The sequence below is a fragment of the Silene latifolia genome, chromosome 1 (assembly GCF_048544455.1).
Source record: "Silene latifolia isolate original U9 population chromosome 1, ASM4854445v1, whole genome shotgun sequence".
In the NCBI taxonomy this organism is placed as follows: domain Eukaryota; kingdom Viridiplantae; phylum Streptophyta; class Magnoliopsida; order Caryophyllales; family Caryophyllaceae; genus Silene; species Silene latifolia.
The window spans coordinates 96,735,239-96,757,434 of record NC_133526.1 but is presented as its reverse complement, the minus strand read 5'-3'; positions in this window follow the sequence as shown (position 1 = coordinate 96,757,434).

The following is a 22,196-nucleotide window of genomic DNA, read 5'->3' as shown; positions in this document are numbered from 1 at the left end:
CTACTCGATCGAGTATCCGTCAGACAGAACACTATTTTGTACGCAAACCTCACTTACTCGACAGAGTAAGCCTTACTCGATAGAGTATCCAACAACACATAAAACCGTAGTATTACATGTACTATTACTATGCCCTTTTATGTAGTTAGGACTATAACTACATGTAATGTTTTATTAGGAAGAAGTTGGTTGAATAAAATAGTCTATTCCCTCCTAATTATTCTAACTTTTGGTAATGTGGTGTGGTAAAAATTATGAAAATATCCATGTTGATTTACCTACTGTTGAAGTTAATGTGACGACTCTTGATGATAAATTTAGAAAGCAAATTTCACCACCAAGAATAGAAGCGCTGGATAAGCTGCAACTAGTAGACTATAAAGAACATAAAACCTTCATCAAAGATAAAGAAATTTGCATAAAAAGAATTAGAGGACATTTTAGAAGAAAGTTCAGTTTCAAAACGAAGTGCTCAAGACATGAGATTGCTTCGATTACTAGAATTAGTTAGTAATTTATGTTATGTATTTATTTTCTTCCACTTATTGTAATGATTTAGAAAGTTAATGGAAATTACAGTTTGCAAAATATCGTGTCTTCTATAAAAATAGAGGATATGATATCCAAATAAATATGGATTAGAAAACCTAATTAAACCATTAACATGGTAGAAAAACCATAAGTTGAAAATGAGGATATTAAACAAGAATCAAAAGATCTTCTTAAATAAATAACTTTAGGAACTGACACACAACTTTACATATTTGTGTCAAATTTTGACTGATGATTAGGGATGTTAGCGGGGCGGGTATAAGCGGATACCGCCCTGTACTCTCTCCAGTTGGGCGAAGATGGAGCTTTCGCGGATGGTGGGGCAGGTATGAGTACAAGAATTCCACTCGCCATGGGTGGGTTGGGGGGGTGTAATATCTGTCATTTTTGAAGTATTTTTGATCCTACAGTAGGTCACTCGATCAATTTAGGGGGTGTACTCGGTCGAGAAACCCTTGTTAGAATTGCTGAAGTTACGTTTTTGGCCCGACCAGAACTTGACTTAATTAGGTCACTCGATCGAGTGTCTCTATACTCGGTCGAGTGTCTTGCGCTGTAACAGCTTTCTTAAATTTCGTCTTTCCTAAATTGTTTCTAATTATTTTATATTATTTCTAAACCCACTTATATCGACCCTAGACCTATAAATACCATCTATACATCAAACTTAATACACTTTTTCTTATTGGTATTCACACAAAACCCTAATTCACATTGAGAGAGAAAAGAGGCGCGATTAAGGAGTATTAATCATCTTTTCACACCGAATTCTCGTAAGTTAATCTAGATCTACGCTTTTAATCATTTGTTTATTCTTTTACGATGACACACCACCCTTGACCACCATTTGACCATCATGGACCGAGAGTGATCACGGTTTAAACGTGGGTCACGAAACCTATTGGAGGGATTTGGGGTAAATTTTTGTCTTAATCGTTGTTGTATTGTTAGATTAGTAATTGTATGCATATATTGTGACGTGTAGGTGAGGAAGTCGTTGAGGAAAGCTTTTGAATAATTTGATATCTGTATTTTTGGAAGATTTTCAAAAAGGTAGGAATTATCTACTCAATCTACGTTACTATTATTGGATGTTTGTTTACAACATGCTGACACGGTTTATTCGCTGGTATTGAAGTTGTATTATAATTGTGACGGTTTACTGTACTGTTATTATATTATTGTATTGTGGTTGACATACTGTGATAGTCTAGGTTATACTTGTTATGTATTGGTAGGCCAAGCATAACGTGGCTGTGGACGTGATGTACAGTGTATCGGTAGGATAGACATGGTGGTGTTTCTGTAACAACCCGGATTATATAACAAAGGGAAAACGTATATTAAAAGAATAATCAGAGTAAAACACTTATAAAAGGGTTCAGGTAGCGGAAACACCTGGCGAATCCAGTTCGCTACTAAAACGAAAGTCATTACATTATTAAAGGGTTCTTAAAACCAGAAATCAAAATCCTAATTTATTATTTATCCCGCCGCACAGTACTTCCCAGTAAGGTATCAACCAAACCTCAAATCGCTTGAAGAACCTGAGAAAGGGGGGGGGGGTCGACAATCAGTGGGAAGTAACTAGATTCTCTCCCAGTCATGTTTACAACAAGTGAATATAACCAACAATCATTAACAATTGAAATGTAAAACCAGTAAACATGTGAGACCATCTATACTCATGAAAGCTTAACATAACCCATCAAACTTTATCAACCTTAAATGTACGCAATCATGCAAACCTAGACCATATGCAACCACTAGACCATGTACACTTACAAACCAAAGTAGCACACGACCCATAATAACTTAAGGCACAATGCTAGCATTAAAGCATAGCGAATATGGTGTCACACGATCCACGGCAACAGAAGGCACAAAGCTAGAAACAAAGCATAGCGAATAGAGCGAACGCCGTTAGAGCGTATAACCACTGTCTCTAACTTGACACGGCGTATAACCAATGCCTCTAGCTGACGGAGCGTATAACAACTGCCTCTATTTGTGCGGAGCGTATAACCACTGCCTCCATGGTACTATGTATAGCGTATAACCACTACCTATATGTCTAAGACCTGGCCAGACTCTCGGTGCAATAATTGTATACCGAACGACACTCGGGATCCAGAGCGTATAAACACCGCCTCTGGCTAGTTCCGAACATAGACCAAATAAATCCCACATCAATGGGTGGCGTTAGTTCATTCCGATAGTATATAACTGATGGTACCATCATCTATTCAGACTAGCAAACAACAAATGCACAGTATAGCTGACTGTACTAACATGCGTAAACAACATCACGACTCAACTCATATGATAGTATAACTGACTATCCTACTTATCATATGAACAAGAGTAAGAAACGACATATGCAAACATAGCGTAATATAATAACAATAAAATATCACATAACATATGAAACAAGTATTACCGATCAAAGTTAGAGTAAACTTAGTCATAACATCGACTCTGGGTGTGAGGTTATACTAACCTCAACTATAACTTCAACATATATAACTCTGAGGTTATACTAACCTCAACCATAACCTTGACACGAAACTCAATGTTATACTAGCTCCAACCATAACCTTGAATCATAATCTCAGGGTAACGTTTGTTTCAGCCATAACCTTATCTCGTAGTCCAAAGTTATAGTAGTATCAGCTATAACTTTGATTCATATTTCCAAGGTTATACCTTAAACAACCATAACTTGAGTCATAACATAAAGTTGTACTAGCTTCAGCCATAACAATGAGCCATATTCTCAAGGTTATACCAACTTCAGCTATAACGCTACATACCACTCTTGGCTGCACGGTCAAGCCGCCTCTAGAGTTTCGCTCGTGAACCCTAGCCGCGTAAAAGAGACCAATATTAACGCATCAACATTATATGACACGCAATTAATAAATTAAAATATATACAAACATATGAAACATAATTAATCATGACAATAAACAATCTAACAAAGTACCAATTATACAAATCAATCATTAATTCATGTAAATCACATCAATTGGCATAAACACAATAATAAGATAAACATCTAGTTATATTTTTTGCGATTAATTCTCAAGATCTTCGTCCACGATATAAATATCCTCTCCAGGAGTAGTCTCCACACCTTCACTGATCCATCCAAACTTGTCAAGGGGAAACATTCCCATTTAAAATGCTAACTATAAAATAAAACTATAAAAACTACGCGAAAAACAAGAAACTTACGATGAGAATAGATAGATCAAAGGAATATGATCGATTTAGGCACGAAAGATGATGAAGAGAGGAGGAATAAAAGGGCGCACAAAACCCTCAAGGGGAAGAGGCACACAGCTCCAAGAGGAAAAGAGAAGAGAGAAAATTAGGTTTTGAGTTTTGGGAGAATTATGAGAAAAGAAAAGTAAGGGTTTGGTTTCCCTTCTTATTTATAAGAAAACTCATGGGTTTAAACCAAACTTAGGCCCAAAACTCCACCCATATACTCCAACCTCACGTGAAGCACAAGAAAGGAGTGGGTCTTCACCCATTTTGAGCCAAAAAGACAAAAGAAGAATATTTTCCCGGAAAATAAAATACAAAATATGGGAAAATAAAATAAAGAAATATTAAACGGAAATTAGCCGTGTTACAATCTAACCTCCTAAAAAAAAGTTTCATTCTCAAAACTTGAAAAGAGAACTACCTCACTCTAAAGATGCGGATGGTTCTCTCTCATCGGCGCTTCGATTTCCCAAGTCTCCTTCTCGAAATTCTGACTCCTCCACAGAACCCAAACCAAACGTACAACCTTATTACTTAACCTCTTTTCCTGGCATTCCAAAATACGAACATGTCGTTTCTCATAAGTCAATTTAGGCTCAACATCGATCGCATCAGCTTGTAGAATATGGGAAGGATCGCTACGATAACAGCGCAACTGGTACAAATGGAAAACATCCTGAACCTTCGACAAATTTGGAGGTAGAGCCAACCTATTGGCCACCTCACCAACTCTCATGAGCACCTCATAAGGTCCAATATGCTTAGGACTAAGCTTGCCCTTAATCCTAAATCTCTTGACACTTTGCATCGGCAAAACCTTAAGGAAAACTTTATCGCCAATCTCGAACTCAATCGGCCTACGCCGCAAATCTGCATACGTCTTCTGTCAATCCAGAGTTGCCTTAAGCTTCTCACAAATAACCCTTACCTGCTCAATCGATTCCTTAACCAACTCTGGACCAAGAACGACTGCCTCACTGTAGTCGTCCCAACACAAAGGACTACGCCACTTTCTTTCCATAGAGTGCCTCAAACGGAGCCATCTGAATACTAGCATGGTAACTATTTTTGTATGAGAACTCCAAAAGTGGTAAACTTTTCTCCCAACTAACTTGGAAATCCAAAGCACAAGCCCGCAACATATCCTTTAGCGTCTAAATAGTACACTCAGTTCGACCATCAGTTGCAGCATGAAAAGCCATACACATCTTAAGCTCACTGACCAAAGCCAACTTTAGCTTCTTCCAAAAATGAGAACAGAACCTCGGATCATGATCGGAGATGATATTCTTAGGAACCCCATGAAAATGAATAATCTCACGCTGATAAGCATTCGCTAGCTCCTCGAGACTTTAAGTCTTCTTCATCGGAATGAAATGCACGACCTTAGTCAAACGATCAACCACACCCCAAATCGCATTCATTCCTTTCGGCGACCTCGACAAGCCATGACGAAATACATCGAAATAGAATCTCATTTCCATGTGGGAGTCTGCAAAGGTTGCAAGAGAGCACCGGGTCTTTGATGCTCGAACTTAACCTTCCAATTGATCAAGCAACGACTCATAAACTCGGCGATCTCTTTCTTCATATTTGGCCACCAAAACCGTAGCTTTAGATCCTTGTACATCTTATCACTACCAGGATGAACTGAATAGGGAGTACAATGAGCCTCCTTGAGAATCTTACATTTTAAGACCTTATACCTTGGAATATCAAACCATCATTAGGTCCAACGTCGAAGCCTTTGGCATGACCTTCGCTTACAGCGACTCGAACACCTTCTAGGAATTCATCCTCTCTTTGCTTAACTCGAAACTCATGAAAAATTTCGGGTTCAACAACCATCGCACTCAAATCTGAAGTACCACAAAGAACTACCTCAAGGCTCATCTTCTGGAACTCTCGACTCAAGTCATCAGGTAAAACCATCACAGATCTCATAGCATGACACACCTTAAGACTCAAAGTATCGGCAACCACATTTACATTACCCTTATGATACTACAACTTAACCTTGTACTCGTTAAGCAACTCCAACCAACGTCTCTGCCTCATGTTATGATCCTTCTGAGTGAAGATATACTTTAAGCTTTTATGATCCGTAGAAATGTTGCAAGAGACCCCATAAAGGTAGTGTCGCCACAACTTAAGTGCAAACACTAGTGTTGCTAACTCAAGATCATGAGTCGGTTAGTTCATCTCGTTAACTTTCAACTAATGGGAAGCAAAAGCCACAACCTTACCCTTCTACATTAAAACAAAGCCCAAACAAGACTTTGACGCATCGCAGTAGACATCAAACTCAACGCCCTCTTCTGGTAGAGTTAACATAGGAGCACTAGTCTACCTCTTCTTCAACTCCTGGAAGGCAGATTCACAAGCGTCAGTCCAAATGAACATGGATTCCTTCTTCATTAACAAAGTCATCGGCCTCGCGATCTTTGAGAAATCATGCATGAAACGACGATAGTAACAAGCAAGACCAAGGAAACTCCAAATCTCGTTCACATTCTTTGGACTCTCCCACTCGACCACAACTCGAATCTTCGACGGATTAACCATAACTCCTTCACCAGATATCACATGACCTAAGAAAGTCACTTCCTTCAGCCAAAACTCGCACTTTGAGAACTTAACATTTTATTTTTGCTTACGCAGAGTCTCCAAAATCACATGAAGATGACCTCGTGCTCAGCCTCATCACTCGAGTAAATCAGTATGTCGTCTATGAACACCACGACACACTTATCCAAATACTCGCTGAAATTATGATGCATCTGATCCATAAAGACAGCTAGTACATTCCTCAATCCAAACGGCATAACCACGAACTCGTAATGGCCATACCTCGAATAAAAAGCTGTCTTGGAAATATCCTCTTTCCAAACCGGAATCTGACGGTAGCCAGACCTCAGATCGATCTTAGATAACACCTTAGCGCCATGGATATGATTAAACAAATCCTCGATCCTTGGCAAAGGATACATATTCTTGATAGTAATCTTGTTCAGCTCACGGTAGTCGATGCACAACCGCATATTACCATGCTTCTTCTTGACAAAACAAAAGTGGAGCACCCCATGGTGAAGCACTCGGTCGGATAAAACACTTATTGATCGTATCTTCAAGCTATTTCTAAGGCTCTTGTAACTCAGGTGGTGCCATACGATAGAGAGATTTCGAAATGGGACCAGTACAAGGCAACAAGTCGATCGAGAACTCTATATCTCGCTCAGGAGGAATACCAGGTAAATCATCTGGAAATACATCGGGGAACTCCTTAACCACATGGATATCTTCCAACTTCATCTCAGCTGAAACATCTCAAACACTGCACAGATAGATCTGATGACCCTTTCTACCCATGTTAGCCATCTTCTTAGCAAAAACCAACTTGACAGAAGGTGTAACCCTAACACCCTGATAAGAAACCCTCGAACCCGTAGGACTCTTAAGTATGATCTTATGATCATGACTCTGAAACCTAGCATCATATCGAGCTAGCCAATCCATGCCCAAAATCACATCAAACTCCCCTAGTTTGAATTGGACAAGATCGACAGAAAGGATCGCCCCTATAACACTGACAGGTACGTCCTTGAACATAACGGAGTAAGAAACAATGTCACTCGTAGGAAGGGATATAAAGGTATCAACGGATGATGAGAAAGTAAGTCCGGCTCGGATAGAAAAGGATTCGGATACGAAAGACATTGACGCACCTGTATCAAAAAGAAAAAAATCAAATAAAGAGTAAAATAGAAAAGTACCCGTAACCACATCTCGATTAGCATCTACCTCAGCATGCCTTATAACGAACACTCGACCAGTCTACAGAGCATCAGCAGCTTTGTGTCCCGTAGCTTTGCACGTAAAACATGTGATCAGATTACCAGGAGCGCAACTCGTACCTGAGTGGTAAGGCTTCCTGCATCTGAACCAGGTCATACCCTCCTTAGCTTGACTCTGATCACGCGGGGTATACGGACGAGCCTCGAACTTCTGCTTCTTCTGGAGAGCACTAGAAGCAACATACGACCTCTTCACAAACTTACTCCTCGCACTCTCCTCGGCCTCGATAGCAAGGACGGATTCATAAATGCTGAGAGCACGGTCATAAGCTTACTGTAAAGAAGTCGAAGAAATACCAGACACAACAGTCCGGACCTTAGAAGCAAAATTCTTCTCAAAATGACGAGTCCTCGACACCTCGTCCATAACAACAGAGGTAACGAATCGTGACAGCTTCACGAACTTGTTGGTGTGCTCCTCTACAGTCATGGAACCCTGCTGCAAACGAAGGAACTTCTGCTCCTTCTGCCAATGCATCTCTTCAGGATAAAATCTTTTCCTCAGAGCCTTAGTAAAGACAGTCGGCTGAACCTCCAGACCAGCTCTAGCAATGTCCACCTTCTGATCCTCAAGAGACCCAGTAGCGAGGAACAGCTTCTCGATCTCTAAAACCCAAGCCTCCAAAGCAGTAGGATCATTCGTACCATCATAAGTAGGGGGAGGATGACGAGCGAAACGATCGAACACAGTCTGATGTGGATGGTTGTTGTTGTTGTTATTATTGTTGAGGTGATTTGTGAAACCCTCGGCCATAGTTGCCAAAGCGGCCTCAAGTCTCCTGATGCGATCAGCATTAGTCTAACCATTTCCGTTTCGCACCATCTTCAAGAACGAAATCTCATTATAAGTGGTAGAACCTATGTACCACTCCAAACAACTACTCAGACACTCTACAAGCATAAGAAAACCAACATGTCCTATTGGTTTCTACCCCATTTAATCTCACTTATTAACTAGGCATTTATTTTATTCATAAATATGCGAGAATTGGGAGCGTGTTCGCTCTGATACCAACTGTAACACTAAAATCCATGAAGACGAACGATCTCACGTTGATAAGCATTCACTGGCTCCTCGAGACTCCAAGTCTCCTTCATCGGAATGAAATGTGTGACCATGGTCAAATGATCAACCACGACCCAAATCGCATTCATTTCTTTCGGCGACCTCGGCAAGCCCATGACAAAATCCATCGAAATAGAATCCTATTTCCAAGTGAGAAACTCCAAAGGTTGCAGTATACCATGAGGTCTCTAATGCTAGAACTTGACCTTCTGACAGATCAAGCAACGACTCATAAACTCGGCGATATCTTTCTTCATATTTGGCCACCAAAACCGTAGCTTCAGATCATTGTACATCTTATCACCACCAGGATGAACCGAATAGGGGTTACTATGAGCCTCGTTGAGAATCATACATTTTAAAACCTCATAGCTAGGTGCACACCAACAACCTTGGAATAGTAGACCATCATCAGGTCCACCATCGACACCTTTGGCATGTCCTTCACTTACAGCGACTTGAACTCCTTCTAGGAATTCATCCTCTCATTGCTTTACTCAGATCTCATGATGAATTTTGCGTACAGCAACCATCGCACTCAAGTCTAAAGTACGAGGACGAACTACCTCCAGGCTCATCTTCTAGAACTCTTGACTCAAGTCATCAGGTAACACCATCACAAATCTCATAGCATGACACACCTTACGACTCAAAGCATCGGCAACCACGTTTGCCTTACCGTCATGATACTGCAAGTCAACCTTGTTGTCGTTAAGCAGCTCCAACAAACGTCTCTATCTCAAGTTAAGATCTCTCTGAGTGAAGATGTACTTCCAAGGTTTTATGATCCATATAAATGTTGCAAGAGACCTTATAAAGGTAGTGTCGTCATAGCTTAAGTGAAAACACCACTCCTGCTTACTTAAGATCATGAGTCGGGTAGTTCATCTCATTAACTTTCAACTGATGGAAAGCAAAAGCCACAACCTTACGCTTCTGCATCAAAACACAGCCCAAACCAGACTTCGACGCATCGCAGTACACATCGAACTGAACGCCTTCTTCTGGTGTACTCCTCTATAGTCATGGAACCCTACTACAAACAAAGGAACTCTAGCTCCTTCTGCCAACGCATCTCTTCAGGATAAAACCTTTTACTTCAGAGCCTTAGTGAAGACAGTCCAATCATACCCCGGCTAAACCTCCAGACCAGCTCTAGCAAGAGCCCACCAGTTGTCGGCCTCATCCTTCAAATAATAGATGGAAATGTCCATGTTCTGATCCTCTGGACACCCAGTAGCGAGGAACAGCTTCTCGATCTCTCGAATCCAAGCCTTATAAGCAGTAGGATTATTCGCACCATCATAAGTAGGGGACGATGACGAGCGAAATGATCGAACACAGTCTGATGTGGATGGTTGTTATTATTATTGAGATGATTTGTGAAACACTCATCCATAGTTGCCAAAATGGCCTCAAGTCTCCTAATGCGATCAACATCAGTCTCACCATTTCCGTTGCGCACCATCTGCAAGAACGAAATTTCATTATAAGTGGTAGAACCTATGTACCACTCCAAACAACTACTCATACAATCTACAAGCATAAGAAAACCAACATGTCCTATTAGTTTCTACCCCATTTACTGTCACTCATTAACTAGGTCATTTATTTTGGTCATAACTACGCGATAGTTGGGAGTGTGTTCGCCCTGATACCAACTGTAACACTAAAATCCATGAAGACGAATGATCTCACAATCGGAGATGATATCCTTAGGAACCCCATGAAGACGAATGATCTCACGCTGATAAGAATTCGCTGGCTCCTCGAGACCCCAAGTCTCCTTCATCGGAATGAAATGCATGACCTTGGTCAAACGATCAACCACGACCCAAATCGCATTCATTCCTTTCGGCTACCTCAGCAAGCCCATGACGAAATCCATTGAAATAGAATCCCATTTCTAAGTGAGAATCTACAAAGGTTGCAGTAGACCACCAGATCTCTAATGCTCGAACTTGACCTTCTGACAGATCAGGCAACAGCTCATAAACTCGGTGATCTCTTTCTTTATATTTGGCCACCAAACCGTAGCTTCAGATCCTTGTACATCTTATCACCACCAGGATGAACCGGATAGGGATTACTATGAGGGTCCTTAAGAATCGTACATTTTAAAACCTCATAGCTAGGTACACACCAACGACGTTGGAATAGTAGACCATCATCAGGTCCATGGTCAAAGCCTTTGACACGACCCTCGCATACAATGACTTGAACTCCATCAAGGAATTCGTCCACTCGTTGCTTTACTCGGATCTCCTGAAGAATTTCGGGTTCATCAACTATCGCACTCAAATCTAAAGTAATAGGAAGAACTACCTCAAGTCTCATTTTCTAGAACTCTCGACTCAAGTCATCAAGTAACACCATCATATATCTCATAGCATGACACACCTTACGACTCAAAGCATCGGCAGCCACATTTGCCTTACCCTCACGATACTGCAGCTCAATCTTGTAGTTGTTAAGCAGCTCCAACCAACATATCTACCTCATGTTAAGATCCCTCTAAGTGAAGATATACTTAAAGCTTTTATGATCCGTATAAATATTGCAAGAGACTCTATAAAGGTAGTGTCGTCACCGCTTAAGTGAAAACACCACTGTTACTAACTTAAGATCGTGAGTCGGGTAGTTTATCTCATTAACTTTCAATTGATGGGAAGCAAAAACCACAACCTTACGCTTCTGCATCAAAACACAACCCAAACTAGACTCCGACGCATCGCAGTAGACATCGAACTCAACACCCTCTTCTGGTAGATTCCAACACATGAGCACTAGTCAACCTCTTCTTCAACTCTTGGAAGGCAGATTCACGAGCCTCAGTCCAAATGAACATGGAATTCCTTCTTCATAAACAGAGTCATCCGCCTCGCGATCTTTGAGAAATCATGCACGAAACGACGATAGTAACAAGCAAAACCAAGGAAACTCCGAATCTCGTTTACATTCTTCGGACTCTCCCAATCGACCACAGCTTGAATCTCGAGGGATAAACCATAACTCCATCGCCATATATCACATGACCCAAGAAAGTCACTTCTTTCAGCCAAAACGTGCACTTCGAGAACTTAGCATACCATTTCTGCTTACGCAGAGTCTCGAAAATCATACGAAGATGACTCTCGTGCTCAACCTCATCTCTCGAGTAAATCAGTATGTCTTCTATGAAAACCGTGATACACTTATCCAAATACTCGCTAAAAGTGCGGTTCATCTGATTTATAAAGAATGTAGGTGCATTCATCAATCCAAACGGCATAACCACGAACTCGTAATGGCCATACCTCGAACTAAAAGTAGGCTTGAGAATATCCTCTTTCCTAACCGGAATATGATGGTAGCAAGACCTCAGATCCATCTTAGATAACACAGTAGCGCCACGGAGTTGATCAAACAAATCCTCGATCCCCGGCAAAAAATACTTATTCTTGATAGTAATCTTGTTCAGCTCACGGGAGTTGATGCACAACCGTATACTACCATGCTTCTTTTTTACGGAAAAAAACTGGAACACCCCACGGCAAAGCACTCGGATGGATAAAACCCTTATCGATCATCTCTTGAATTTGCTTCTAAATCTCTTGTTACTTAGCTGGTGCTATAACCCTACATACCACTCTTGGCCGCATGGTGAAACCGCCTCTAGGGTTTCCCTCGTAAACCCTAGACGCGTACAAGACACCCATATTAATGCGTAAACATTATACGACACACAATTAAGATATTAAAACATATACAAACATATGAAACATGATTAATCATGACAATAAACAATCTAACAAGTACCAATTATGTAAATCAATCATTAAATCATGTAAATCACATCAATTGGCATAAATACAATTAAAAGAGAAACACCTAGTTACCTTCTTAGTGATTAATTCTCAAGATCTCCGTCCACGATATAGATATCCTCTACAAGAGCGGACTCCACGCTTTCATTGATCCATTCAAATGTGCCAAAGGAAAACGTTCCCAACTAAAACGCTAACGTTAAAATAAAACTATAAAAACTACGCGAAAAACATGGAACTTACGACAAGAATAGATAGATCCAAGGAGTAGGATCGATCTAGGCGCAAAAGATGATGAAGAGAGGAGGAAGAAAAGGGTGCACGAAACTCTAAAGGGGAAGAGGCACACGGCTCCAAGAGGAAAAGAGAGGAGAGAAAACTAGGTTTATGGTTTTGTGAGAATTATGAGAAAAGAAAATCAAGGGTTTTGTTTCCCTTCTTATTTATAATAAAACTCATGGGTTTAAACCAAGCTTAGGCCCAAAATTCCACCCATATACTCCAACCTCACTTGAAGCACAAGAAAGGAGCGGGTCTTCAGCCACTTCGAGCCCAACAAGCCAAAAAGACAAGATAAGGATATTTTTCCGTAAAATAAAATACAAAATATGCGAAAATAAAATAAAGAAATATTAAATGGAAATTAGGGGTGTTACAATGTATTGGTAGGCCATGCACGGTGGTGTTTCGAGTGTGACCTTGGACCTGATTACGAGTGGCCAGGTACAATGGCATTGATGAGGTCGTGGTCCTTATATGTTGTTGACTGTTCTTTCTATAGTAATTTCTATTGCAGGTGTTGATATGAATTTTTATATCAATGTTTACATAATTTCTACTCAACTTTTGGTTGACGTTGTTTATGCCTTGTGTCAATTGTCACAAACTTTTTTTACTACGGTGGCCTGTGATGATCCATTTGTTATTTCTTTTCAAATGGGGTGCAGTTAATATAGCAGATAATAAAGAGTAAGTTGGATGCTTTGGATGCAGGACTGGAGCGTGATATGCAGGAGTGCAGACTGAGTTTGGGCTGAGTCTAGCTTACCAATTGGATGATATTAATCACTTTTAAACTTCCGTTGTATTAAAATTTCAGTTTTTATTTCAGTTGGTTAAATTTGTAATAATGTATTTGAGATAGTTTTACAGTATTTGATGTAATTTAATTTAAAGTTCCTTTGATTGCTTTACTTTGCTATTCAGTACCTCGGACAAGCGAGATGGTAACAGTCCTAGTTATTTAGGAATGTCTCATGAATAAATGTGGGTGTTACAAAGTGGTATCAGAGTGAACGATCCTAGGGCCTAAATTAATGAATCTAATACACCTAGGATGTGTGTAATAAAATTAACCCCGGGTGGAAATTATTAGGAGCCCTCTTAGCTCGGTCAGGGAGACATTTTTAATTCGGGTTATGGTCCTTCTAGTTTTGAACACTACTACAAAAACAGACAAAGAGGATGGTTAAAAACCGTTCATAAATCTTAAAACAACCGTCTTAAATTCACCTGACCTCGTTGCCTAAGATGACGGTTGACATACCGTCCTCTTTTGCTTTTGAAAATAGGACGGTTGTGGTTTAGAACCGTCTTCTTTGAATTTACAAGGGGGGTGGTCCCTTGTCTCAACCGTCTTGTTTTGGACACATTGCGCGCATAACTTTTGCGCCAACCTCACCACGCTTTGTCAAGGAACCGTCTTCTATACATCTCTTTTTTTTAAATCAATGTAGCGCGAATTTATGAATATAGTCCGCCCATTTTTTGGCACAACTAGATTTTTGAAATAAAGTTGGTTTCATTCATACCCTATACGATAATAGTCGTATAGCTTAAATATATCCTGCTACAATTCAGAAAATCTAGCAAATCTTACATTTATACTCTAAATCCAACCAAACAAAATGGAATAAGTTTGAACCTCTAAAATACAAACTATCGACAATCAGTTTAACACAAGCACTAACAAGAGTTTTTCCATCCAGACACCATACGTAAGCTATCTATAAAAAATCCAAGCGTTCAGCATACTTTAAACGTTGTCAGCAAATACTTGCACCTTAAACTCCAATGTATATTTTGCCCAAATGTCTCGCACCTCGTCAATTTGCTAAACCGGGTATGTCTTTGGGGCTTTAAGCATGAACTACATACAACCAAAAAACACAAATAATATATATGATGATAGTTCGTAAAAGTACCCAAAGCATTTCTAACAAAAGCCACATATTCAAAGAAATGGAACTAAAGGAAGATAAAGAGCATGCATCGGGGTTTATATAGCACATCAACCAATCGGAGCAACATTAGCGTATGAATTCATGTTTCAGGTGCATCATTAACTAAAATCTGGAAGCACATGGTCTCCTAAATCGCATAAGAATTGTCCAACGTATTTCATAAGCAATATTCAAGGCTGTAGCAATTGAAATTAATTACCTCAGTAGTATTATGAATATTAGTTTGTGGCCATTTAACAAATGAGCCCTTAGCATCGTTTAATATCTCCATGTCGCCAATCGGCACCGACAACAACACATTTTCAGACCCACTGTAGTACACTTTCTTGATTGTGACTTTTTTTAAAACCATCACGTAGGGAGGCGTCGTGAACAGAAATAAACTCCCCTTTAGTTGACATGAACACCAACTCTAAAGCCACCATCTTTATCTATTTTCCTGGCTATGATAATATACAATTTTTCCAAGCCTACACTTTTCAAATTAATCATAATTTCAAAGTTTGTCATCCATATCAATACGTGTTACAAGAATATTAAAATAGCAGAAAAGAAGTGTAGTGGGGTTAATGAGAATGCAAGGGAACCAGCTCGTTCTACTTAATATCATTCTGATCATTCTAAGGAAGGAGTTTTAGACAATGGTTTTGCCAGGGTAGAGGTTTTGCCCAATCTGAAATCATTGGTCTTAAGCCAGTGCCTTTGAACCCAATTAAACCAAGAAATTACAATATAAAATAATCCAAGAAATGGACAAGGTAACTCAAGCCAAACCAAGCAAGTTCTTCCTGTGCATTGGGCTAGCTTACTTATTGCGCCCACGAGCAAGTTTCTCATAAATAGCAGCAGACGGAGGCAGAATAAGATTAAGAGGAAGCCAAAATTCAATAAGTTACTACTATCTTTGACTGGATATTGCATATGCATAAACATACCAGAAACCAAACATCGATATAATAGGAGAGTGGAAACCGCTAATACGGAAGGCGTTAATTTTACCGTCGTCCCAAAGAAAATACCAGTATGCACAAGTTTCACATAAAACTATAAAACTGCATATAAAAAACTGATCGTCACACCTAAAAGTAATCATATGAAAAACTGACCATCATACCATCAAATAACATCCATCTCAAATTAATCATTTCAAAGACGTGAGCTGAGAATAGGATAAAGGTTAAATGTCAGCACATTTTATTAAGCCCTCTGCACATGAATTTGTTTGTCCCGGACAGAACAAAGTACAAAGAAGATATATGAATATGATATAGTGGCAGAGATAATTTAATTTATTTGACTACCTGTAGTATTGGGATAGAAAACTTCGGAATGGTGGCCACTAGAGTACAAAAAACCTCATCAGAGAGTGGCTCCTCACTAAATGGCTCACTTGCTTTCTCCTTATGAGATGGCTCGTCATTGGGCGACTCCTTACTAGGTTGTGATTGAGACCCCTCCATAGATGGATAGCTAGTCGATCCTTGTGTACTCTTAGTCATCGCATTCATGAAACGAGCTAATACTTCTTCACTTGGCCGCTTACCCGTTTGCCAGAAAACTTAAAACAATTATAAGATAACTCAGAACTAACTTAAGTTGGGTAAAATATTTATATCAAATATTTAAAACTTTTATGAAGCAAAGACTTGAACAATTAAAATATATGGGGTAACTTACAATTTTCTTCTCAATTTCCCGATATCCTTGTTTTGGTAATTTCCTACCGAATTAGGTTAAGCGAGGTCAATGCGGTCTTACTCGTTGTATGTTGGATGTATATTTGTGTTCCAACGTAAAGTAAAAGAGTTAAGTACGTAAATAAAGGTTGATACGTGAGATTTGGTGACGTGGAAAACAAAATATGGGAAACGACCGCGGGAAGGGACGACACCCTTCCAAGTATTGCACTAGCTTGATAATAAGAGAACGGGTACAATGGAGATGGAATGTAAATCTAGCTAGCTCAATGTATTATGCATGAGAGATCTTGAATGCCCTTTCTTGCTTGTTTCCTTGGCTAGTTATAGGGTAGGAACCCTAGATATGCCCTACCTTGTTTATGGTAAGGAATATTACTCCTACCATAACTCTTTCCATAAACGAGTCTTCCTCCTCCATTCTCCCTGATCTCCATGAATTCTCCCTAAGATCTCCCTGAAGGCTTTCCAAAACGTGGGCTTCCTTTATCATCAGGCCTTCTTATCGTCGTATGCTCTTTGGCCCAACTCCTTAGGTGGATTCCACTTGTTCTTGGGCTTCCCGCGATTGACCTACCTCTGCGGCCCAACTCTTCAAATGGAATTAGGTGGGCTTGCCTTATATTAGGCTAAATTGCAGAATTTAGCTGAAACATTTTGCCCCTAATTCCTTGTGAGATACGTCTTGAGGCGTCGAATAAGGAATTACGTATTTTTTTTTTTTAAAGTACCGCGCCATCTTCCACACAACTTCCCAAACACTCATCATTACCCTCCCTCATTTCTCGCGCTCCCTTCTCTCTCTCCTCCTTTATAATCTCAACCCCCCTCCCCCCTCCTACTTTCATTAACTTCAAAAATTAAACCCTCTCACCTTCCGAAAACCCTTCTTCTTCCTTCCATCTCCTTGCCGGGCTCCGCTTCTCTCGCCGCCGCCTTCGCTGCCCTTTATCAGGTACTTTTCTTGCAGATTCTCTTTGATCCTTTCTTTTTCTTCCCTCCGACCATGGGTAAATCCCGTCACACTGCTTCAACTTCTACCCCAATCGACCAAAACCCAGACCCCGTCTTCCCTTCCCGGAATCTTTTCGTTCACCCTTATGATTGCAATTCTTCTTTGACTACCGCCGATATCCCCATGAATAAGGGTTTGCTTGGTCTCGGCGACGGGGTTGATATTTCTATCTCGGAACCGGGCCAGAAGGCGGATGCCATCCGGTCGGGATGGGTCTGCTTTTACCTTTATCGATTTACGTACGACCTTCGTTTCCCCTTCCCAAGACTCATGCAAGATTTCCTTTTCACAAACAACTTTGCCATGGCACAAATTTCTGCCAACATTTGGAGGGTCCTCCTTTACTCTCTGACTGCTAGTCAGAACACCGACAGCTCCATCTCCTTGGGCGATCTGGCCCATATGTACGAGATCAGGTCCCTAGGAAGAGGCCAATTTTATTTTCGGGGCTCTAGTGAGACCCCCTTCAGACACGTGTCAAAATCCAGGGATGATAAGTGGTTTAAGGACTTCTTCTTTGTGAGGAAGGCTTTCATCCAGCCGCCCACTGACTACATCTTCGAGAAATGGGTCACTACCTCGCGTAAGTGGCTCTCTTGACGCCTGATTTGTTCTTCTTAATGCTTACTGGCTTACTTTTTGCTTTAGTGTAGGTCCCTGCCACCTGACTCGTCTGGGCGACCCAATATCTGCTCACAACAAGCTATTCTACATCCCCCAGTCTGAGACAAAGTTCCCTGATCTGATGCCCGACTTCTCACCTGCCTCTTCTTCCAATCCACAGCAACAAGCCCACATCATGTCCTCTGGTAAGTCACTTCGTGATGTCATTCGTGCTATCTCTGCTTGCATGTAATCTCGCTGCCTATCTGGTGTTTCTGGTGTCTAAAATCTGGCTGCTTGCAGGTTCAAAAGTTGATCCTCTGGAGGTCATCCTCCAGAGTGCTAAAATAAAGAGAACTGTTGCGAGCCCCGACACCGCCTCTGCTTCCAAGAGGAGTGCCCCTGCTACCTCATTCCAGTCTCCTCCTGGCCATACCAGTACTATTCGTCCTGAACCCATAGAAGTCAACCCGTTGTCACACCACCCTCCTAGTCCGCATGCTAGTCCTGCTCCTCCTAGTGGTGGCATCATTGCCCACTTCCCCGAGGGCTTTGGAAATATAGACAAGGTACCATACTGGCCTGAAATCAACCAGATCCTCTTCCCTCCTTTGGTAGAGTCCTTCTCAGAATTCTCCCCAGAGGAGATGGCTGAGAATGATGTGCATAACGCATTCATAGTGAGTGTTCTTCCTCCGCTATCTATTCCAAATTGTCTATGTCACATCTGTTAACTCTCTTTTTCGCCACCAGGCCTTCCAGTCAGCCTTATACAATAGGAAGATGATCAACGTGGTCCAGACTACCAGCAGGGCCCCCAGTGCCAGGAATCAAGAGCTGACTGGAACCATTGCTGAGCTGAAGCAGCAGCGTTCTGACTTGAGGGGGCGGGTAGTGGAGCTAAAAGCCGAGCTTGCTGGAGCCAAGAAGAAGCTGAAGGAGAGAGCTGACCAGATGGCGTGCACTCAGGAAGTGTGCAGTACCTTCTCTGATTCTCTCAAGCGCTTGGATGAGAAGGTCAGCGAGCTGATCTCCCTGGCCACCAATATTTTTGCTTATGCTACCTAGCGGGGAAAGATCAGTGGGATGCGTGCTGCACTTGATGAGAGTCCAACCCAGCAGGCCATAGAGGAGGAGGAGAGGCAGCTGGAGACCCTTTACCCCATCCAGCCTGATTTGAGCGTGCTGATGCCTGAGGTTGGCGAGGTGAATTCTCCTGCTACGGCGGAGCGACATACGGTGTTGGGGATGCTTTGGCTCATTCCCGAGAGGTCTTTATTCCGAGGGAGCTCAGGAGGTTGCTATTGCCGGGGGCGTGCAAGCTGGTCCTGTACCTGAAATGGGAAGTCAGCAGGAGGCGGCAGAGGAGGTGCCAGAAGTGAAGGTCATCAATGTGACCTAAAGTTAAAAGTTTTTTAGTTTTAAACTTTTTTCGATGGTGGTCTGACCCTGTGTGGGCAGACTTGGAAGATTTTTAAACACTTTTCTGTTTACGCTTTCTCGCCGTGGTGGCGGTTTGAACATGGGGCCGTGTTTTTGGCCAATTTTTTGGAATGCCCCTTGCCTTAATTTGGCAAGTTTTACCATATCTTATGTGTTTTTTTTCTTACTTATATACTTAGCTTAGGAAGCGGCCGTGTCAGCATGCTGGCTGATTTAGGCTAATCGTGTCAGCCTAAAAAGGCTGATTTAGACTCAGCTAGCTGCCGTGTCAGTCTGATGACTAATTTAGGCGTACGCCGCATTGTAGGTGAGGTGGTCGTGTCAACCTTTGAGGCTGATTTAGACCAGTCGTGTCAGCCTGAAAAGGCTGATTTAGACTCAGCTAGCTGCCGTGTCAGTCTGATGACTAATTTAGGCGTGCGCCGCATTTTGACTACTTAACCTTGTTCATGACGCAAGGTGTGTTCATCACGTTTAAAGTCAACTGGGGCGTACCTTAGGCAAGTTTATCGTCATTCTAGGACCGATAGAACGTTGCAGGATTCTGGTAGCTTAGAGATCCCTGTGCTCCATATGTGTGTGCATGCATGCTGGGGACCTGATTAATTGCGTTGATTGCGAGCTACGTCTAGGGGGTGGTATCCAGGGTAGCTGGATAAGCTTTCAGCTGTCAACCAGGCGCCCTTTTGTATGTTCCACAGGCCGCCTGGTGAGGGTGCTCCTAATGGAGAAATGTAGGTTAGGCATGTTGGAGTGTCATGGGCCTTGTCACCCCGCGTTTGCAGTTGACAGTCCTGCTAGCTACACTTTCAATGTACCATAGATGTTAGAATTCAGAGTGATGCATTTACAGAAGCTTGAAAATAGAAATCCTACCAGAGCGATGTGAAGTACCTGATGCCATCTCATGGGGTGCCAGAGCAATTGTGATCCCAGGAAGCTTACAGACCACACAACTCCAATAGTAGTTTTCAAAGTTTTAAAGAAATAAAAGAAAATGACACAAAATTGGTAGTATGCCTACTACCGTTTTTTTTTGGGCTTTCTTAATACACTACTCTGTACACTAAATTCTACTTATTATCAAAAGTGATACTTCTTCAAGTGAAGTATGTTCCATGGTTTGAGTATGATTTGACCATCCATGGTCATTAATCTGTACGCACCATGGCCAACAACGGCCCCATGTTTTGGAACACTTCACGGAGAACCAGGTCTCCTACCTCCAAGAGCCTGACTTTTACATTCTTGTTGTAACTTCTGGCGACGGACTGCTTGTAGGCCGCCAGACGTATTTTTGTGCGTGCTCGCAGCTCGTCTATCGTGTCCAGGCCCCTGGCCATCTCTGCACTGTTCAGTTCCCCTGTCATACATCCATACCTGTGAGTTGGAACTAGAACCTCTGATGGAATTACTGCTTCTGCACCAAACACCAGGCTGAAGGGTATTTGGCCTATCACCGTTTTTGGTGTCGTTCTGTCTAACCATAACACTAGTGGCAATTCATCTGTCCACTTTCTTCCTAACTCCTGTAGCCTCCTTCTTAAGTTATCCATGATGATTTTATTGCTGGATTCAGCTTGCCCGTTGGACTTTCGAGTCCTGGGTGCTGATTTTTTTAGAGTGATGTTTCATATGGCATAGTATCCCTCCGCATCGTTTAAGATGAATTGTGATCCATTGTTACATATGCTTTCTGATAATATACCAAACCTGCAGATGATATTACGCTTAATGAAAGAGATGACCTGTTTATCTTTCACTTCTGTGAATGCTTCTGTTTCTATCCATTTGGAGAAATAGTCTGTCATTGCTAGCATCCATATTCTGTTTCCTGTGGCTCTAGGCAGAGGACTCACTATATCCATCCCTCATGCCATGAACGACCAGGGAGAAATGATTGGATGCAGGGGCTCAGCTAGCTGATGGATCATTGGCGCTGAGCGCTGGTAGGCGTCACAATTGCGTGCATAATCTGTCGAGTATGCCCTCATTGTGGGCCAGAAGTAGCCTTGTCTGAGGGCTTTGTTTACAGACTCCTGCCCCCTGCATGGTTTCCACACTCGCCACTGTGGAGGGCATGCAACACAGTCTGTGCTTCTTGCTTATTCAGTTACCGTAGGTAGGGTCCTGCCAATGATTTCCTGAAAAGCACATCGTCAATTAATATGAACCTGGCTCTCATTTTAAAACCTCTTATCTCCTTCTTGTCATCTGGCAGCTTGCTGTGCAGCAGCCAATCTAGGTATGGCGTCCGCCAATCCCAGTCATCTGTCTGATCAGCTGGCTGATCGTCGGGCTGGGCAGTTGTTTGGCCATCCGACTGATTATCTGGCTGAACAGTCGCCTGGCCATTTGTGGTTGACTAAACTGCTGCCCCATCTTGCTGGTCTTCCAGTTCTCCTCTGTCCGCTTCTTCCAATTTTTGGATAGAAGGTTCCAGCATGTGCGCGATGGGAATATTGGACCATTTGGCTGGTTTGAAGGTTGCCCCCAGAGTTGCTAGGGCATCTGCTTCCATGTTTTGGTCTCTGGGGATTTGTTTGAGCTTGCAATCTTTGAATTTCTGTTTCAGCTCCTTCGCCACTTTTAAGTAGGCGATCATCTTTGAGTCCCTGGCTATGAATTCATCATTCATATGGTT